The sequence below is a fragment of the Gorilla gorilla genome, chromosome 1 (assembly GCF_029281585.2).
Source record: "Gorilla gorilla gorilla isolate KB3781 chromosome 1, NHGRI_mGorGor1-v2.1_pri, whole genome shotgun sequence".
Lineage (NCBI taxonomy): Eukaryota > Metazoa > Chordata > Mammalia > Primates > Hominidae > Gorilla > Gorilla gorilla.
In genome coordinates, this window is record NC_073224.2 from 94,534,451 (window position 1) to 94,548,807 (window position 14,357).

At 41.7% G+C, this 14,357-nt stretch overlaps 1 protein-coding gene across 2 annotated transcripts in view; it reads right to left on the reverse strand.

Annotated features, from left to right (window-relative positions):
* The window catches only part of NOS1AP (nitric oxide synthase 1 adaptor protein), a 320,296-nt gene that overhangs the window by 148,029 nt on the left and 157,910 nt on the right, over positions 1-14,357 (reverse strand). The gene's annotated exons all lie outside the window — the stretch shown is intronic.

A 14,357-nucleotide genomic window follows, 5' to 3' on the forward strand; every position in this document is an offset into this window, starting at 1 on the left:
GATGCTGGCCATCAACTGGGAGCTCAGCTGGAGCTGTCACCAGAGTGCCTACACGTGGCCTCTCCAGCATGGCTATGTCAGGCTAGTTGGACTTCTTTCTTGGCAGCTAGTGTTCCTCATAGTGAGGAATAGTTGACTGGCCATTTTTTTGGACCTAGCCTCAGAAGCTGCATACTTCCACTGCATTCTTTTGGCTACATGCAAATCATGAAGGTAAACCAAGATTCAAGAGTAGTCACAAACTCCATCTTTCAATGAGATGAGTCTCAAAGAATTTGCAGACATGTTTTAAAAACCCACACTGACCTGTCATCACTTAAAACCCCTATTCACTTGAGGTCAGGGAATATACTCTGTTCCTTACTCTCTCAAGCCTAGTTGAGTGTCTGACACATTGTAGATGCTCAATAAATAGATGATGAATGAAGGAAGGAAGGTAAAAAGAACAAATGAACTTCTTGAGTAAGGAAACTCCTAGATCTATTTTTTGAGAGAAAAGTCATTTACTGTCCCCAAGCTTTGTTTTCTTTCATTGTTACAGTGGAGATATGACATTCAACTTTCATGGGATTGTGGTTAGAGATGAATGAGATGATTTAGGAGGAAGGATTTTCATTTTCCCAGGGTTGCTGAAAAAGTAAGACTAGAGATGGCACCATGCAGCCAGCCTCTCCTTGTTCACAGAGTTTCAGTGTGAATCTGCTTTGTTGATGTTGACATCTGTCACCTCATCTGGAATGCCTTCCCTTTTCTCCTCTGCTGAGTCAATCCTTGGAGACCTATTTTCATCTTGAGTTCCTCCCGTAGAGGCAGTGTGGGAATTAAGAGCCTGGACTCTGCAGTCAGGGGGAGTGCAGATTCTCTCTCCCACATTGTGCAGTGTAGCCCGGGTCAAGTTACTTAATCCTTCCCAGCCTCATTTTCATCTGTAAAATGAGGATAATAATAGTATCTACCTCATACAGTCATGGGGATTAAATGGGTCAATATGTACTGAGCACTCAGAAGGTTGCCCAGCATAGAGCAAGTGTGAAGTAATTTTAACTAGCTATTATCATCACTCCAGTCTTCACGATCTCTCTCTCCTCTGAACTCCTGCTCTTCCCAAAATGAACTCACTTCAGTTTCCCAAAAGTGCCAGGTTTTCTTGCCCTTCCATGCTGTCCCATATGCAATTTCCTCTTAAAAGTATTAATCTTTTAAAGCACTCAGCTCTGCGCCTGGCACATGCTAAGCATTATCTTCAGTGTTGGTGATTATGGTTCTACCTAGAATGCTCTTTCCCATCTCTCCTCTGCTTCCCTTGTCTGGCTAATTCTTGGTCATCTTTCAAGTCTCAACTGAAATGTTTCCTTCCAAGAAGCTTTCCCTTCCATGCTAAATCCAGAGTAGGTGCCTTTCCAATCAGGGTCACTGCTGGTCCCTGTGAGCCTTTCTGTGAGTTACAAAAAGGCTCCCCTGCCTCTAGGCAGCACACGTCTTGAGAAGTAGAGGATAGGCTGGATTTCAGCCTCTACTCATCCTTTCAGCCAAGAGCCCTTAAACAGCCACACCCCACATAACTGCACACTGCCCTGCTTCCAGTGTGCACTCATGGCATTTATCCTACTCCACTGTGACCATCCCTTGACACATGTCTGTATCCCACCATCAGACTGTGAACTCTGCAAGGGCAGGGCCATAATTGCTCCAGGTGAAATCCCCAATACTTAGTATATCACCCAGCGCCTAATAGGTGCTCAGTAAATATTTGTTGAATACACTAATGGACAATGAAGAAATGACCATGTGCCTTATATCTTTCCCTTGGGGTTGTTTATACATTCCACAGTGTACCTGTGCAAACAAAAAGCCGCCAAATAACACGCTGATGTTTTATCTTTACTCCACGTTTGTAGTTTTTGTTTTGAGTTGGGAGAACAGTGAGTGAGACTTCAATTCATATAGACAGTGTGATTCAGGCTCCCGCTAGAAAGCATGCTGTGCTGTAAGAGCCCTTATCCAGGTGGTTAATGGTACCTCTGCAAATGCAACCTTCTCTAGTAAAAGGCAAAGTGCTATTCTGGGGCCCTGCTGAGCTTGCCTGGGCTTGGGCAGAATGTATAAGCCAAAAATATTTCCCTGAACCGTTCAGAAGGCACTGAATGAAGAGGCTGTTCTGAGGTACTTCCCATAGGGCCAGAAGGCAGGAATCCCAAGCCACGTGCCAGGTGAGCAGGCATGCCTCAACACACACACACACACACACACACACACACACACACACACACACACAGGCCACACAGTGCAGCAGGAATGGGACTTGAGCCAATCATGGAAGTCAGTGAGGCCCCTCTGTTCAGTCAGCTGGCAGTTGTTGTGGCTTATTGAGAAGGACAGACCATAAGGCAATAAGGTAATCTCATCTGAGCAGTTAAGGAATGGGTTTCAGTGAGTGTCTCTAGCGTGGCAGGTGGGTAAATGTGCCAGGAAGCTGCCATCTGGTGGCAGGAGCACCAATCCAGGCACTGGGAAGCCTGGAGGGAGCTCTGATGCCACATTACTGAAGCAAGTCATCTTCCCTCTACATCTGTGTCCCCAAGTATTAGTTGGCAATATACAGGCCTTTTTACTTCCTGGAATTATTTTGAGCATAAAATCAGACAAACCTAAGTAAAAGTAATCTGAAAGTAAATTATTCTCGAAGTCATTATACTCACTGAGTTGTACAATCCCTTTGCAACATCACCCTACTTGTTTATGCTGCTTTTCCTACTGGGGTTCTCTCCCACTCCTTTTGTCCTTCACAGTGGCCTCTGTTAGCCCATCTGTCTTAGCTGGTGATATGTGACTCCTCCAGGTACATCCCCAGGTTACTTAGGGGCAATAATCATGTCAGGCAATTTCTTGGGGGCTTATGACTCACAGCACAGAACTTGGCATACAGCAGGCTTGCTGAATATTTGCTTAATTGAATATAAGCACGTGTGTTGATCTGTGTGAGTACGTGTGCAAATACATATTCACTCTCAGTCTTCACAGGATCTGACCATTGGAACAACAAAGGAATCCTTTTGGTGACAGGCACCAAAGGGCAGTGTCATTATAATATGTCAAATTGCATTATACTCAAAATAGGGCTCCAAAACCTTGGTTGATGCAGTCCACTGAATTTTAGGAATTCACCCAATAACTGGTAAAATAGGAACTTGCAATAAGAGAATATGATCTGTAGATCACAATGGCTACTTCATAGACACGTTCCTTAGACAAGCTTCCTCGGCTCTCCTAGAGGCACCTGCCCACATCAGCTGGGGCCATGTGGGGCCCATATCTGATTTGTCTTCACTAATCTTCTTACAGTAAAAGACTTCTTATAAACACAATCATAACCAGTAAAAGTTGGTCTATTACTCAAAACAGATGTTAAGGCAAAGAACCATAGAAAACAGTATGTGCATACCTTAAACATTTTATTTTAATATAAGATATATAAATGTATGTTTATTCACTAATATTGTAATGTAGATTGGAGGTCTTTCCTCTAGGAATAGGTCTACAGATTAACTTACCAAACTCTTCCTTACATAAATAACACAATATATTGACTCTGATTTCTAATTTTGCTTTCTTCCAAGTGGATTAAGAACTTAGAGACATTTGCTGAGTAACATGGGTGCAGGATCCTTCTAAGATTTTTACTTTCCCTCCAACTTTTTTATGCTGTCTTCTTCATAACTAATCCATTGGTGACTTCTGTAACAATTCACTGTTATCATTTTTTTCAAAACATTCTACTTTTATATACACAGGAATTCTAAGAGATGAGATGTCAGATACTTAGAAGAGTACCTAACACACAGTAAGTACTCAGTGAATGTTAGCCATCTATTTTTTCTCACTCATATTTCATTTATGTAATAATTAAATTATTCAATTACAATAACAAATATAACTTGTGCAAACAAGTTTAGGAATTCACACGATTGGCTCTTGGTATGCATTCAGCCCTAATGGAGGGAAAAAAATTATGGTGGCACATAAGACAACAATAACAAAAACATGTAGCAGCAGTTGCCAGTAGTGTGTTTTACAGAAGGAATGGAGACTAGCAGGTAAGTTAAGTGGAGGTCACTTAAGAGAGCTGCTTCTTTGATGAAGCCCTAACCCTTCCCCTGTAGACTCTATCCCCAACCAGGGCTGATGCTTAATGTAGCACAGGCTGTGACCCGCACAAAAATACCCAGCAGAGGGGGTGAGTGGGGACTGGAACCCATCCATGCTCCAAAGGAAGAGACAACTTTCCCTTATTCATACGTCCATTCTCCCTCCTTCTCCCCCAACCCTGCCTCCTATTCAAGTCCACACATTGTTACACAGAACAAAATTAGGCAGGGCTATCAGGTTAAAGCACTGCACCATACTGTAAATGATGCTCTCATTAAAAACAACAGCACGGTCAAGCACAGAGCATGCTTGCATATGAAATGTGATTAATCCTGTCAGATGTGGCTCATGATGACTGGGGCCACACCACCAGGACAGCAGCTCTGCATCAAGCCTAGCTGTGTGCCTGGCCACACCCCAAAGTGCTTCACACTCCTCTCATTTCACCCTCAGAGGCAGACAAGAGGACAGCAAAGGACTCATGTGTCTCCCATGCTCTCTGAAAATGACTCCCATTTCTACTGGGGACCAAAAGTAACAACAAAAGTAGCTTTTTATTTGTAGAGCACACGACTTTTTCAAAGTACATAGCTAAAACTGTCCCTGCAAAGCCTCCCTCCTTTAAGTGCTATAGCTGATGAAGTTAGAATGGGTGATCTGTGTCCACTTGAGTTGAATATTCTTTTAGTAATAAAGGACTCAGTTATATTTTAATTCTTTAGAACTGATTCTCCTTCTTGCCAATCAATTGTCAATTTTCTGTGTTAACTTCTGGCAGAGGTAATAGAGTTAATCCAAAATCATAGGTGTGTTAAAGTCCAGATTGACCAGTATCCTTAACAAACCAGGCACTGAGCTGAAAAGGGGATCATTTCCCAGTGGGCCTTAATGCCCACAAAAATCCCTGTGCAAAATTGAGAAACAGACAGAAAGTGACTAGCCTAAGGCTTGAGAGTGAGTGGCTGACTGACTGGCAGAGGGCTGGAAATCAAATCCAAATCTCCTGACCTCTAATTTCAGAGGGTGTCCTGCCTTCCCAAGGCCCAATTTTACAGTTAAATGGCTTAACAAGGGCTTTACTGGATTGAAGTCAACATTAAAAGACATTAGATTCCACCAGCACAGTCTTTGGCCCTTTGTCTCTAATGAGAATTTGCCCAGTTAAAATTTCAACATTGGGTCTAACCTGTGGGATCTTGACTTTCAGCCTGAAGCTCTTGAAAAGACTTGATTAACTTAGGAGTTCCTGCTACAAAGAAAGAGTCAAGAACCCTCTCCAGCAAAGGTGAGCTGGCCTCAGTGTTAAACGGGGAAACGAGCTGGTTTAAATCACCACCCTCTCACCAATCATCAAGATAAATTCCATCAAACATACACGTATTGTGTTTCCAGGAGAGCTGGGGGTTATCCAGGGCTCTGAATAATATGCTACCATCAAGATGAAACATTTTCCTTCTCAAGTAACTAGCAATTTAGCTAGGAGAGGCTCCTCTGATGCCTAAGAAGGAGGGTGAAGACAGGTCAGTGAGGAAGTACAGCCTGCATGCAGACCAGGAAGCCTGAAACCAGCCAGACTCTTCCGCAATACATGGACTGGCCTGTGAACTATGGGTTTCGATTTATAGAGACAACATTTCTAACCAAGGGAAACAGAAAGGAAGGCAAACTGAGGAATACACCTGCCCCCCCATCCCCCACCAAAGAAAAAGAGGGAAAGGGGGGCTGGAGTGTTCAAGAAAGCAAAAAATGGAAAGAGGAGAGAGGGGACTAGAGGGATGACTTGCCCTGCTTCCTCATGGCTTAACAGAAGTAACATATGGGCAAAGGGTGTGCTTTAATGGCAGACTGATGGACGGGAGTAGAAAGACATGTCCACTAGTTACTCTCTGGGTATCCCTGGACACACTGCTCAAGCTTGCAGCCCTTCAGCCGTGAAAGTATGAATGGTATGTTGTGAAGGGTAAGTCAGCTAAAAATATTTTCCTGGGGATTAAGTGAGATCGTATCTGTAAAGCATCTAACAGATTCATAGGGGCTCAATGTAATGGTAGTTTTTGTTATTGGTGACCAAGGAAAATGGCAGCACAGTTGTACATATTCAAAATTGCTGATTGGTATTAGAAAGTTGGACAGCTACTAGCATAGGAATGGAAAGCTGAACCGTACTATGGAGTTGAGGTGGAAAGAAGCCAGAGGAATGGGAAATCAGTAATGAAATCAAAGACCCTGATACACAGAATCTGGTGATCAGTTAACATCTGTGGAACAAATGAATGAGAATTTAACTAACCTATATTTGTCATTTACAATACAACTCTAAACTGGGACTGGGGAAGTGACATGAAATATCACTTAACATGTAGACTGTGCTCCTAACAAACTCTTGGAGGATCCCCCTGGCCTCAGTTTCTCATCTCCAATGAATGAAACCAGATGATGTCTATGTGCCTTCTAGATCTCAGATTCTATATTTCTTTGATTTATCCAACTGATGCGACAAGTATCAGCAAATGATCTAAACACATGGTTGCATGTATGTGAGCATGAAACATATCCATGTCATCAGTGAGTCAGGCAAGTGCTCCTTGAACACTGGCCCCATGTAGACCAACAGACGGAATGCCAGGAATTAACCACCATCACCTTTCTTGTAACTGCCCCTTGGCCTCTAGTGATGCAGTCACTACTCTGCTTAATTAAAACCACGTACACAGGCCTGGTTTTAATTAAGCAGAGTAGTGACTGCATCATTCTGGCCACTGAAGCTTTGATCTCCCCATGCAGCATGTTTCCGCACTGTTGACCATGCTCCAAGAGCCTGAAACACAAACCAGCAAGAGCCTTTGACAAGTCAGCCTTGACGAGGCTCCCCATGGCCCCTTTCCAGGTATGCGCAACAGTGAGGACCTGCAAGGTGCAGAGATCAGGGAGAGGGCAATGGAAAAAGGCAACAAAGGCTCATGCTACCAAGAGCCAATACCAGCGCCAGGGAAGGCTTCTTCACTTAGGCAAGCTCTTACGTAAGAGCTTCCCAGTAAGGGTCATGCCTGTTGCCACAGAGTGCAACGAAATCATGACAGAGAGAAAAATGATTTGTTGTGGGGAGATGAGTAAGATTAAGTTCAAATTCAAGTTAGCTGAGTGAACCCTTCTATGGGGGAAAAGCTTTCAGGATCGGGTCCCCAGGATCTAAACCTCATAACAGTTGGCAAGTTAAAAAAAAGTTTTAAAATGTTTAATAGGAAAAATTTCTCTCTCTCTGTACTACATTTCTTCTTCACATATTCAGGACTTACTGAAGGAACGCTCAGGTTTAAACCAATAAAAGGAGGTAGCCCAAATCTAAATGAACAGGTTGAGAATGTGATGAGCAAACTCAGCCCAGGGAACTGTCAGAACAGGGCATAAAACAACCAGCGAGGGGTTGGAATCAGAGTAGGGTTCTGCCTCAACAGCCGATTGCAGGGTATAGTTTGCAGAACTCCAGAAGCAACAGCCTCTTCTATGTGGCTACAATTCCCCACTCCATTTGATTAAACACAAAGGGCACTGCACATGGGAGTGAGAGTGAGGGCGGGTGTGGAGCTGTGGTCCTGCAACAGAGCACTGTGAAAACCCATCTGTGGTTTCTGGAATGGACTCAGGAGTTATGGCAGCACCCATTCCTCCTGTGATAGAAACCTTAGATTAGAAACATCATGGAGAACGGGACAGCAAGAATTTTAAGGAGGGAGTGAGTTGGGAAGGATGGGGACACAAAGTGGCACAGGACACATAGAGAGGAAGAGACACATTGGCTCCACGTGGAAGGAATTCAGAAGTTAGAGACCCTAGGCAACTTGGGAAGAAGAGCTGCCACAATGATCTTGCCAACTTCACAAGACAAAAATTTCTATAAAAGAGACATCCAAGAGAAAAATTTCTATAAAAGAGACATCCAAGAGCACAGCTCTGCCATTCCCTGATCTAAAACTCCTCATTTTCCCACCATCTATGGAATAGGAACACTCCTTAGCATGGTGGTCCTCAATGCACTCTATGATATAAGCCCAATGTGACTTCCTACCCTCGCTCCTTTAAAGCCCTCTTGTTCCCAACTCATTGCTAGGATACTAGCTCTGCCTCTCCTGACTTTTGGATACTGTTCTCACTGCCTATAGCTTTTCCTCATCTTCATGTACTGGAATGATACCCATTTCTCAAGGTCCAGATCCCATGCCCCCTTGTCCATGAGCAAAGTGTGCTTCCTCAGCACTCTGCCCATCTCCTGGGCCCAATCGCATTCTGCCTGTGTTTGCAGTCCTCTCTATGCATGTTGGTCTTTCCTACTAGATTTTAAATTCCCTGGGTGTTAAAACCATGTCTTATTCATCTTCATATATGTCCAATAGCAGACAAGATGCGTTTCTCAAAGTAGGTTACTACCACATGTGTAATGCTTCCCTAACTGTTGAATTTTAAAGGAAAAAAGAAAATCACAAAACATTCCAAGGTGCCAGAGTCAGATCTCAAATCCCAAAGTATTCAGGAGCATGGAGAAGTGGTTAAACATCTCATATGAGTTTCTTGGAAGAAGAGGAACCACTTAGTAGGCCAAGCAAATCCTCACAAGTCCTGGCCACAAAGCAAAGCTTTTAGAGGCTTGAGTTCAAAACACTGCCTTGCAAATAAAGTCCCAGAAAGTCATATCTATCTTTGGGATTGGAAGATAAAGTACTTAAAATAAACGATAAAAGTTCATCAAGTGTTTCTAAGGCTGATGGTTATTGGGGGAAAATTGGAGGGACTGCTATTGGGTATAGGGTTTCTTCTTGGGATAATGAAAACATTCTTAAATTGCGGTGACGGTAACACAACTGGATCTACCAAAAAAAATCACTGAATATTACACTTTAAATGGGTAAACTGTACAGTATTGATTTTGTCTCAATAAAGATGTTATTTTTAAAGACATACCTCAAGTAAAGGAGGACACTTGGAAAACAACCAGGTTAGAGTCTAGGGTAGTCTGACCCTCCTGGGAGAGTCAGAGCCACAGCAGTACAACTACCCCGCCAGCCACCACCATGTAAGAGTCACAGGCATTGGGGTGGGGAGGAGCTACTTAGCAAGCTCTGTTTGCTTTGGCCATGAGGATTAGCAACACCAGGGGTTCCATGTATAGCTCAATGCTTCTCAAAGTGTAATCCCTGGACCAGCAATATCAGTATAACCTGGGAACTTAGAAATGCCAGTGCTTGGCCCTACCTCAGACCTACTGAAGCAGAAACTCTGAAGGTGGGGCCCAGCAACCTGTGTTTTAATAAGCCCTCCAGTAGATTCTAAAACACACTGAAGTTTGAGAACCACCACACAGTTTAATTCTTAAGGGCACAGACTATGGAGCCAGACTGTAAATTTGAATTCTGCCTCATCCTCTTTCTGGCTATGAGTCCTTCAGCAAGTTACCAAACCTCTGTGTTAGTTTCCTGTATATGAAATGGGAGAAACAACCATACCTATGTATCATAGGGTTATTATGAGGATTAGATGAGTTAATTTATGACAAGGACTTAAATCAGTATCTATTACATGATAGAGTGCATAATAAAGGTACATAATAGGTACATAATAAAGTCAATAACTATTTGCTTTAAAATTTTTTTAATATTCAGATTTGGGGTTGGTCTCATGTACTTTCACCCTTGGTAGGCCAAACCAGCATAAAATTGAGGCAGGTTAGCAGAATCAAAGCACAAGAGAGAATCCCACAGAATGGGCAAGCTGTCTTGTAGCTGTGTCAGCAGACCGCATCTGCAACACACACACACAGACACACACACTCAGACATACACACACTCTAAGCACAAAAGAAGATCACGACACTCTTCAGCTTCCCTGAGGAAAAGAAAGAACTTCTACTTTGTATGACAGAGCAGGGAAGATAAAATGTTCTACATAAAAGTGGCAAAATAAATCAATTCCAATAACAGCCTTTTAATTCTCTGATCCCCAAGAGGAAAAAAGGAAGTGAACAATGTCAAGTATTCCAATCACAGCCATTAACAAGCAGCTTTTAACAGAAACTGAATAAACCACCTTCCCTTGTCCCATAAATTCAGAGGGATTAGGTTTTCTGCCACCTCGAGGACTCCCAGTCATGACCTTTCAAACTCAGAATGGCAAGATCTTTGCACTTTACAAACCCAGGTTTGCACAATTAACTGGAGTCAATCCCATTTTCCAAGGTACCTATTTCTCTCTCAAATTGCAACCAAATTGAAGCTTAGGGGCCTAGACTTCTAATAAGCTCCACTGCTTAGAGTTACAAAGGACACCTCTGTGCTACAAGAGCATAAACTTTATGTGGATTAACTGTGTGTGCTCATTAAACCAACTTTGAAAATACATAAATGTAGGAAGAAGAAACCAAAACAGCCCAATACTAATTCCCAAAGATAACCATTGTTAACATTTCAGTGTATTTCCTTTCTTTTTCAATACATAGGTGGTTTCTGTTTGAACTTCACATAAGCCTTTTCCTAAAATTTTCGTAACTTTTTAGAACATGGCTTTTAATTATACGTAATGCTCCATATGTGGCCACATAATTACTATAATCCTGTGCCAGTTATCAATTTATCATCTCTCAGCTCCAAGTCTCTCCTGCTTTGCCCTGCTTTCTGATACAGGAGAGGAACCCTGTAGTCACTGGTCATATATAGCTATTGAGCACTTGAAATGTGGCCAGTATGACAGTACAGTTTGTACTAACTGTACATTAGTGCAAAAACATAAAATATCAATAATTGTATGTTGATGACATATTGAATATTTTAAATATATTGGGTTAAATAAAATATATTATTAAAATTAAGGCAACAAAAACATAAATAAATAAATTGGACTGCATAAAAATGTAAAATGCCTGTGCAAAAGACACAACAGAGTAAAAAAACATCACATTGAACAGAAGAAAATGTTTCCAAATCACGTATCTGATAAAGGGTTAATGTCCAGACTATATAAGAAGTACAGCTCAACAACATGAAAGCCAAATAAACCAATTTTAAAATGGGCAGAAGACTTGAGTAGACATTTCTCCAAAGAAGACACCCAAATGGCCAGGAGGCATATGAAAAGATGCTCAACATCACTAATCATTAGGGAAATACAAATCAAAACTATAAGGAGATGCCACTTTACATCCATTAGGATGCTCACTATTAAAAATCAGAAAAGACCAAGTGTTGGCAAGGATGTGGAGAAACTGGAACCCATGTACACTGTTGGTGGAAATGTAAAATTATGCATTTGCTATGGAAAATAGTGGTTTCTCAAAAAATTGAAAATAGAATTACTGTATGATCCAGCAATTCTACTTCTGGGTATATATCCAGAATAACTGAAAGTGGGGTCTTAGAGAGATACTTGTACACCTATGTTCACAGCAGCATTATTCACAATAGCCAAAAGGTAAAAGCAACCCAGCCAATCCATTGACATATGAATGTATACACAAAATATGCTACCTACATACAATGAAATATTAGCCTTTAAAAGGAGGAAATTCTGACACCTGCTACAACAAAGATGAACCTTGAGGACATTATGCTAAGTGAAATAAGCCCATTACAAAAAAACAAATACTGCATAATTCCACTTATATGAGATACCCAGAGTAATAAAATTCATTGAAATAATGAGAATCGTGGTTAACTGGTGTTGCAGGGAAAGAAGAAAGGGAAGTTGTTGTTTAATGGGTGTAGAGTTTCAGATCTGCAAGATGAAAAAGTTCCGAAGTTTGGTTTGCACAACTACTGAACTGTACCTTGAAAAATGGCGAAGATGGTAAATTTTATGTTATATCTTATCCAAATTTAAAAATTAGTATCACCAGTTTCTTTTTAGCTTTTCAATGTGACTAGTAGAAATTCTGAAATTACATATGTGGCTTGCATTATATTTCTATTGGACTGAGCTGCTCTGAACATTTCCCCATTGCCAGCTGGCACAACATTGGGTCCTGTCAGTAGAGGGTGCTGAAAGGAAAAGCTTCTCTTCCTGGTTCTAGTGCTTTTGTTCTTACTTCTATGGCACAGCAGGCAACTTCCTGGCCAATGGGACATGGGAGACCCAGCAGCATACACCCCTCCGTCCGGTTTTGCTGGCGCCCCAGTGGACAGCTTCCTGCTTACCAGCCCTGTCCTGTGGTGCTCCAGTGACTTCTCTACCATCCAGTGGGCCCCAGCCACTAACTCTGCAAGGAGATCTGAGTCTCAGCTTTGGGAGATCCCTTCCTAGTTTATTCTTCCTTGGACACTCTCACTCAGCCCTAGGGACACAGGCTGCTTCTCTTGCATTCTTTAAAGTTCTTTTTACCCATCTTAGCAGTTGATTTTCATTTACTAGTTAATAATTTTTCATACTAAATTTTCCATTCAAATTACAGGTATGATTTCTGTATTGGATACCATTAGTAATGAAAAAAGTTGCTGAAGAAGTGTCACAAGGCTTTGAGCAGTTGAGACACATCTTGCATTTCCCACTGTTCTTCTCAGGTTCTAGCTCCCCTCCTCCTCTATTTTCAATTCCCTAAAAACAGAAATGTATGTTTTTCGTTGTATTACTACCACCCTGGGATTATCATTCAGGGAGCACATTAAGAACTGAAACTCATAAGTCAAGCAAGGGCTATGTCTTCTACCATTCATTCAACAAACATTTATGTACTTAGCTCCCATCACGTGAGGGCAATATGCTGGGTGTGGGACAGAGGGTGGTTGACAATTTGAAAAAGAAAAAGTAACACAGAGAAAAGAAACAGGAACAGGTGAAACAGAAACTCAGGCTTCAAGCACCTAACAACCCAGCAAATAAAAATAAAGGATGATACAATTCACTATAATGTAATATTTAAAAATATAAAATAAGCAAATAATTAAAAATAAAAGAGGCAGACATACCATTCTGGGTACCCTAATTGGCCATAGGAAAACATGTAAAGAAAACAAAAAGAAGTTTTTGCAACATTCTGTCCTCCTCAGGGCTCTTCCTTACTCCAGGGTTTCCTCTCTCCCCTACAGACATCTAACCAGTATCTTACTAACCAAGAGTTGTGTTCTCAGGAGCAATCCTAGATGTTGTATCTGCATGCTGCACAGGCCTGGTTCCTATTCTCATGCTTGCCTCTGCCTCCTTCCCGAGCCACAGCCAAGCAGCACATTACTAGAACAGTCCTAAAGAGCCAGTCAGCTCTATTTCACCTGTTAGTATCATGGCCCCAGACTCCAACTTCATCCCAACTTCCACATTGAACACAGGATTAAGATATTACCTGCTCCTAGGAAAATTTTAGTTCCAGAATTTCCATTTAGTTTATTTTAAGAGACTCTAGTTCTCTGGCAAATTTCTCCATCTTATTATCTATTTCTTTCAATGTATTAATTACAGTTATTTAAAAGTCTATGTCCAATATGACTGCAAGTTAAGAAGGTCCTGTGCAATTCTAATTCTCCTGTGTATTTTTTTCTCTTGTTTTACCATCATTTGGTTTTACCATCTTAAGCATTTGGTAATGTTTTATTGATTGCCAGACATTGTATTTGAAAAATGATGGCATTAATTTGAGGGTCTGAACGATGTTATCTTCCTCCAGAGAGTACTTGTTTGCTTTTGGCAGGCAGCCGGGGTAGAGAAAAGGAACCTTGATCCATTTGAGCGAGTTAGAAGGTAAGTGTCAGCCTTGCTGGGTGCTGGTCTATTGCCAGCTTGCCCTTACTCCTGAGAGAAACCTTCTGGGGGTCCAAACTGAAAGCCTAGGGGGTTCACCAGGCCCCTCCTCCTTGGCAAGTCTTGAACTCCTATTCTGTCTCCTCAGTTCTGAGAGACTGTTGAAAGCTCTGGCACCTAATTTAGCTTCTTTGCTGCCACTTACAAACTGGCAAATACCTGGAGGGAAAAGTGGCATCTGATGGCACACTTCTCTTCATTTCCTTCATCTCCACCATTCTGGCCTTTCTAGGCATCAATGCCACGGTATTCTCCAAGCAGAGTTATATTATTTCTATTTACACTCACAGTAAACATATATATGCTTTTCTGGTATTCACAGTGGAAGGATTAGTATAATACAAACTAGTCTGACAAAATCAGAAGAAACTCAAGAAAAAAATTATGATGGTATATCAGAGCTTCTCAATCTAACCTCTACGCCTTTTCTCCTTCAAACT